Genomic DNA, 7,479 nt, shown 5'->3' with positions numbered 1-7,479 from the left:
TAGATGTAGCAGAACGAAGCAGCATAAGACCGATTCGGTGATCTTATTCCCAGTTGGTTAAGAACTTTCTTTGCGATTTCTAAGCACAAATCTTCAGTCTTTATCAACCCTTCGTTTTGGATTTCTGCTGTGAATTTCAAGTTCGTATTTGAATTTCCGTCGCGTAGTCGACAGAAAATATCTTCAGTCATATGTAATTTTCTGTTTCTCCCATAACTTTATGGAGATGAAGAAGAGCAAGTAGTCAATATCATGATAAAAAATGCACGAATTTGATTTGTTTGTGATGTGTTGCTCGCGTCGTTAATGTATACATTGTCGGTCTTTCTCAAATAATTTCAAGAGCTCGGCATGCATTGCGTTGCAGAAAATGGCATGCTCAACACCGTTGACAATTTTCAATTTCTGGAAAGACGTTGTTGGACCAGGCACATTTACCAACAGCATGCGAAGGAAGAAGTATTTATCTCGATTCGGATGCAAGGTGTGTAGTGTGCCTATAGTAGTTTCTTTCAATATGCCAGGTTGTCCTTTGATTCGCTCTCCCGGTTTATGTAGTTCACATGATTCTCTACTCGCATTCCATATGCAATACATAGACATTCCCGAACGCAGCAGTGTTTTCACAAACACATCATTTTGACATAACGTGAAAAAAGCAGTTAACGTTGTTGCAACTAAGAAGTAAAACCGTTGTCCATTTTCTAGATGTACTGCTAAGTGAACAACAGCTGGACTTAGTTCGTGATGGGAAATCAAGGAAATCGCCATACAACTTCAGTGCTGCTTCTATATCTTCTAGTCCGATACTGTGCGATTTCGTCGATATGTATGACAGCATTCCTATCAATTCTTTTTGGTTGCACTCCGAAAAGTGTCATGTTGGTGACATTATTCACGGACAGAAAAATGTATTTGATCGCGTTACAATATTCTACGTTTATGTGCACTTTGTATGTTTTAGATAGCAAAGGCAAATATGGAACAACCCGCCGGTTGTCTGCATTAAGTGTACCATTTCGCATAAGCATACTGCTTGTTTACTGCTGTTTTCTTCTGACCTCCGTCTGTACAAACGATATCTATTGTTTCCTGTAACTGTATTAGATGCTAATGGTCGAGGATATCGGCCCATCAAGCCTTGTGCATTTGGATTCAGTGTACCGCAACGTTAATGTATCATATTTTTCGTCACAACTTCATCCAAATCCTTATCGGCGTCGGCATCGGCTATTTCAGCGGATATTGCATCGTCGCTTTCGTCTGAGGTGATTTTGTGATAAGATCCAGATTAGTGTATTGCCATTGCAGTGAGTACATCCAGCAGCACACAGACACAGAGTTTATGTTTTATCATGAAATCCATCAGCGATTCCAGCTTCTGTCTGAATACATGTGCTGTGATGTCATGCCTCTCCATCGGCGATTGCCGATGAAATAAGAGTTGTTGCGTATCGTCCCAAGCTGAATTACATGTGAATGTAATGAACAGGTCTTGAGCGCACCCAGGCATATGACATAGACTGCCTGTATATGAAGATGGCAAAATCGTTACTTGTATTACCATCATTTACAACTACATCTCGCAAAAGAACGTATTTTCCAGAGCGAAGCTTGGTATGATTAAAAGGGATAAATGTTCTGTTAGTTTTTTGCTTACGTATCTACGATATATCGGTGAAACAATTGATGGCATTTAAAAATGTGATTGTCTTCATCCTCTCGAACCATTAATCGCTACAAATAATAGTTCATCGTGCTGTATTTCTTATTCGTTTCTTCGCCTCTGACTGGATTTATCATCATTACGTTGAAGTAATATTCATCGGCACCATACCAAGAAATAACTGGATATTGCAAAGTATCGTAGCATCGATGAGTTTTTTCAGCTTTTGTCACTTGGTCTTTTCTCAGATGAAAAACATATCTATAGTTTGGAATTGGTCTCCGACTATAACAACTGCCAGCTCGTGTAAAGTCGAAGTACTGAATCTTCGCACATGTTCTTCAGCAGGCGTTTTGACAGCATCAATAACAATCTTGTGTGCATCAGATGGTATCATGTCAACTGCTGTTTGGAACAAATTCACTCAGTCGTTTTTTTCGTGAAGAAGCTCGTGCAGTTGGGAAAAGATGGAACATTTTATGCTGGTTGAAATTTCGCGGCGTGTATTCATTTCATCACTGCCATCACCAATGAAATAAATTTATAGGAATTTACGTTGGTCGTTGATCATCTAGGAGCGGAAGTTGTAAATTTGTCCCTTTACTTTGAAAGTTGGCATCAATTCAACTGTTACGATTTCTGTGCCGAACGACGTCATTTGGAAGCATACATAGTATTTCCTGATGAGAGATAGGAAATGATTTGATTCGGTGGTATATCCGGCAAAAAAAGTTTTTAATGGCTCTGCCGGTTCTTCAGGTTGATTCAGTTTAATTCTTCCGGTTCCACAACGCAATGGGGAACACTCTTCAGTTGTAGTTACAGTTTGACCTGGCAAGGTCAAACTGTAACCATCAGTTGGGTTATATCGGAATGCAGGACGATTGTGATCGCGTGATTGTTGAACATGACGTCGTGTTTGGCGCTGATCTGCTGTTTCTGTTGACGTCTTTCAGCCACACTCTGTCGCGTTCATTCTGCTGAGAACGAAGCAGATCTAAAACTGCAGAAAGCAATTAGCCTGCTCGCAGCCGTGCATCCTCAAGTCTTACTGCACTCGCTTACTCAGCACTTTTTGAACCATTCTTTGTCTGTTTCGCTCGTTCGTGATGCCCGTTCTTCCTCAGTTTGATTCGCAATTACTCGTCGCACTGCTTCCGCTCCGGGAGAACGACAACCTAAGTTTGATCTCCTACGAGGTATTATTTTGATGAACTGAAGCAGATCCACTGCACTGGTAAAGAATAAAGAAAGTTACAACAAAAACATTAAAATTGCAGAGCATTAAAAAAGAAAAAAAAACAAGAGCTAAAACGCAAAGAAAAAATTAAAAACACTAACGAAATATTTCAGTTCAAACAAAAAAAACAATTGACACGTGTCTTTTCCACCTCAAACAGCACTGAAAAAGAAAAAGAGTTAATGAACTAAATGAAAACAATGAAACACGAAAAAATAAGCTGCACTCACGAAATGAACGCAATGGTAAACGGCGCAGCTGAAGTCCAATGCAAAACGAAAATAAATTTAAATCTATGAAAATTCAATTTAACAATGCGATCGGAAACGCTAAAAATGTTTAGTGACAGCTGTCTGGCATGAGCAATGTTTGGTATTGCGTGTGCTGCTGTTACGTTCAACAGATGGTGCTTCAGTAGGTGTATAGAAACATGCGCATATTCGAATGCAACGTTGCGTCAAAATTTCAAAGCAATCGATGAAAAAAATATTTTGAACAATATATTCTCTATAGAAATTATGATAACATTTTTGTTAATATGAGTACAAGGTGGATCACAATCAGTGAAGACACTATTGTTTGGAGAAGCGAAACACCAAGATGTAATTACAATGAAATTTATTCCACCGGTTAAGGATATGACACTACACAAATGATTGGCATTACAGACCGGTACATGCACTGTGACTATGGAAATTCAGTACAGGAATCAGTGCAATCAGAGCTGCTAAATGTCGTTGCGTGGAATCAAAGAGCGCCTGATTACGCTGCTGGGAATACTCTGTCACGCGGTTTGTAGCTGCGTCCACGAAGCATCAACTGTGACTGCAGGAGGACCTGAACGAACAAGTTGCTGACCGAACATATCCCAGACATGTTCCACAGGCGACAGGGCAGGCGAACGGGCAGGTCAGGGAAGCAGTGGTACCTGTGGTTCTTCGAAGAAGTTTTTCACATCCCTCTCGACATGCTGCCGGGCGTTGTCCAACTGAGGTTTGCCATGTGCAACGGCCTGCAGGAGTAAAACCTCCCTGAAGTAGCGGTAGCTCTTCAGATTGTCCCCAAGACGTAGGAGGCGAGATCACTTGTTATACACAATGGCACCCCCAAACCATCACATCTGGCATTTATCTGCTATTCCGCTCATCAATACATTGTGCCCGATTGCGTTCACCATGGCGGCCATCATTGTAGGACAAGCTGAAGCACGACTCGTCCGAAAACACTACATTTGCCACTCAGCACATCCGTGTCAGCGTTCATGTGCCCATTGCACTCCGCACCGTTGGTGGGTTCTGGTCAACGAAAGCCGACGCAATGGCGTGCGTGTCACTAGTCCAGCCCACAGAAGACAGCATCGAATCATCGATGCAAACATGTCCACACTCATTGCAGTGCTCCAACGTCACGCCAGCACTGTGGACGAAGCTGTTTGTCTGTTATGGCCAAGCGAACAAGATGGCGGTCCTCTCGCGCTGTGGTCACGTTGTGTCATCCAGTACCCTGTCAGCGCAGTGTGCGGTCCTCTTCTCTCCTCTGATTCGAAATATGACCCATTGTTGAAGCTGTATGCCCTGTACCAACCGCAATGTCACACGGAACGACCGACCCGTCTCCCATAGACGAATCATTCGAATGCTCTCACATGCCGATATTTCATTCTGTGGTGTAGGTTACGCATAGTGGCACTTGGTTACACGTTTCCATTTCGTATGACGACTCCACATGAACTGAGCATTGCGTAACACTGATCTGTCCCGTCGTACAAAATAGGGTGCTGTTGGGCCTCTGCCATTTAAATCAACTGTTATGGTTCCGCTGTTCTGCACATCCTGTCATTGTGGCATGTTGCAGACCATTGTTTCACAGCGTTTCACTTTTTACAAACAGTAGTGTATTATATATTAAAGTTCCCATAACGTTTTTCTGTCCACATATCCAGTTAATTATGTCCCCTTATTGCATCCTTCCTATCCAACGGCGCCATCTTTATCGCTGGTAACAATACCAATTCCCGTACCTTCCATCCACTGTAGAACTGCCCCAAAGCTTTGGCCTCTCTTCTGTCCTTCATATCCTCAACACTGCTGAGACCATCTCCATCAGTCCACCTCCTTCAGCATCCTTATAACGCCGTATTCCTCGCCCTCTACCTACGCTTCAGAAATTCTACCAGCGATCCCTCCACATCCTCCTCAATCAGCTTACTTCCCAATGTAACCTTCACAAGGTCAACCCCTCCAAAACTCAGGTAAAAATTATACGGTGAACCAACCGCATGAATTTTACCTTACCATTTATGACCGTCCTATCTAGTTAACTAATACGAAAAATATCTTGGCCTGACCTTCGACTGTTAATTGATGTATAAACCTCAACTACTAACAATCCAACAGAAAGCCCACAATAGACTAAAACTTCTAAAACTACTGACAGGCCGAATTTGGGCATTACACCCCTTTGCTATTATCTGCATCTGCAAAGCCTTGATCTGACCCTTCCTCTACCCCACCCCTTCACAAGTTCTACAAGTCCCTCCAGATCCTCGAACGCCATACCTTTCGTCTCACTTTGCACATCCATTTATCTTCCCCCTCGTGGATCTTCTCCGATCTCATCAACCACTAAACCACCTCACCCACACTGAACACCTGTGGATCTCCTACACTATCCGCAAACTAGATTCCAGTAGCCCCATTCTCACCCCTCTGATCACCACCTCTGGTTTTACAAACTGTCCTTACACCTCCACACACTCCATATCCCCTCCCAACTCAATTTCAACCAACTCCCTCTCCCACAATAAGATCTGCCCCCATATTTGTCCCTCCTACCAACTTTAAATCTTCCCACTCCATCTCCCTCCATAACAGGGATCCCCTTCCCCTTTCCCTCCCCATACATCCCCACTCCTTTCCTCTTGTTACCTCTAACTTACCCTCGTCCTCACCCTCTGTCATTCCAACCTTCTGTCTTCCCACCAACCATCTCAGGAGCTACCTTCATCTACATAGTTTTCTTACCTAACAGACCCCTGTCCTTTCTACCCGCACACTTCAGCCCCACAGAACATATTTTCTCATCCCGAAATACTTCTCTCCCAGTGCATGTCTTTCAGATTTTAAGTGAGAGTGCAGTGCTTCAGTGCACGTCCTTCGAAGAATTTCACCATTCTATGATGTGGTTTTAAAATGTGTATATTTTCGTTTTTTAACTGTTTTTGATTCTTAATTAAAATAAGAAAAAGCTTAATATATTTTTTGTTATTTTCGTTATATTTTTAAATAATTCTCTTGGCTAAAGAGCAGAATATTTGACCGCTGACCCCATACCCGTAAGCGGTGTGCGGGCTGCACTAACAATAAAGGAAAAAAATAAAAATTTCTATCTCTATGTGAATTAAAATCTCAGGAACTGCTGTGGAGATTTTGATACGATTGTCACTAACAGATAGACTAACTCATGAGAAAGTTTTTGTATATAACTTATTACTGCTATGCCAGACAAATCGTCTGGTCGCAGTTACTTGATGCTCTCCGTGTGAAGCCGAGGTGTGCCGCTTGTTAATAGTATACGATAGCAGAAGCAAAAAAGCCCTACTAGAAATTGGTCTGCAAAAAAACAGTTTGCGAGATAATTGTGAATGCGTGACTGCGAGCCAGCACTGTCTTCTGCATTAATTATTGCAGTATTTAGTATATTTGAAATGATAGCAACGAGGGTTGCCCAGAAAGTAATGCAACGCATTTTTTCTCAGCTGAAAACAATGCTACAAAAGCGAAACGTTACGTATGTACGTATTATTTGAGGACTCCTGAGTGAGCGCGCCAAGTTTCTGTCACTTCCGACAAATAACAACAGGACAGTTTCAAAATGGTGTCTACAATGTACGTCACAAGCAATGTGCAGTCATAGAATTTCTCACTGCAGAGAAAAAACTGGGGAATTTTCACAAACTCTCGTGCAATGTCTATGGAGCATCTGTTGTCGACAGAAATACAATTAGTCGCTGGGCACGGAGGGTGAGGTCATGACAAGGCGGTCCAGCGGAGCTCCACTATTTGCAGCGTTCGGGGAGACCATCCACGGCTGTCACACCTGACACGTTGCAGCGAGCTGATGTTGTCATTCGCGAGGACAGACGCATTACGACTCGGCAGTTGGCGTTGCATCTGTTAATGAGCAAAGGAAGCGGCCCTAACAAGTCTGAGGACTGCTGAGCACATCGCAAAACAAAGCTGGACAGCGTTACCCCATCCACTCTGCAGCTCTGACCTAGACCCCTCGGACTTCCACTTGTTTGGGCCATTAAAGGATGCCATACGTGGAAGACATTTTAAAGACGATGAGGAGGTGACTCACACAGTGAAGCACAGGCTGCGCCACCAGGACAAGGATTGGTCCCGACTGGCATACACACCCTTGTTTCGAGCTGGAGGAAAGCCGTAGATCGGGATGGAGATTACGTGGAAAAATAGGTTGTGTGGATAAAACACTGTTCTTTCGCGTGTGTAATTCTCATTATCTTTAATAAAGAAATGTTGAAGAAAAAAATGCGGTGCATTACTTCCTG

This window comes from Schistocerca cancellata, chromosome 8, assembly GCF_023864275.1.
Source record: "Schistocerca cancellata isolate TAMUIC-IGC-003103 chromosome 8, iqSchCanc2.1, whole genome shotgun sequence".
NCBI lineage: Eukaryota > Metazoa > Arthropoda > Insecta > Orthoptera > Acrididae > Schistocerca > Schistocerca cancellata.
This window is presented reverse-complemented; position numbering follows the sequence as displayed.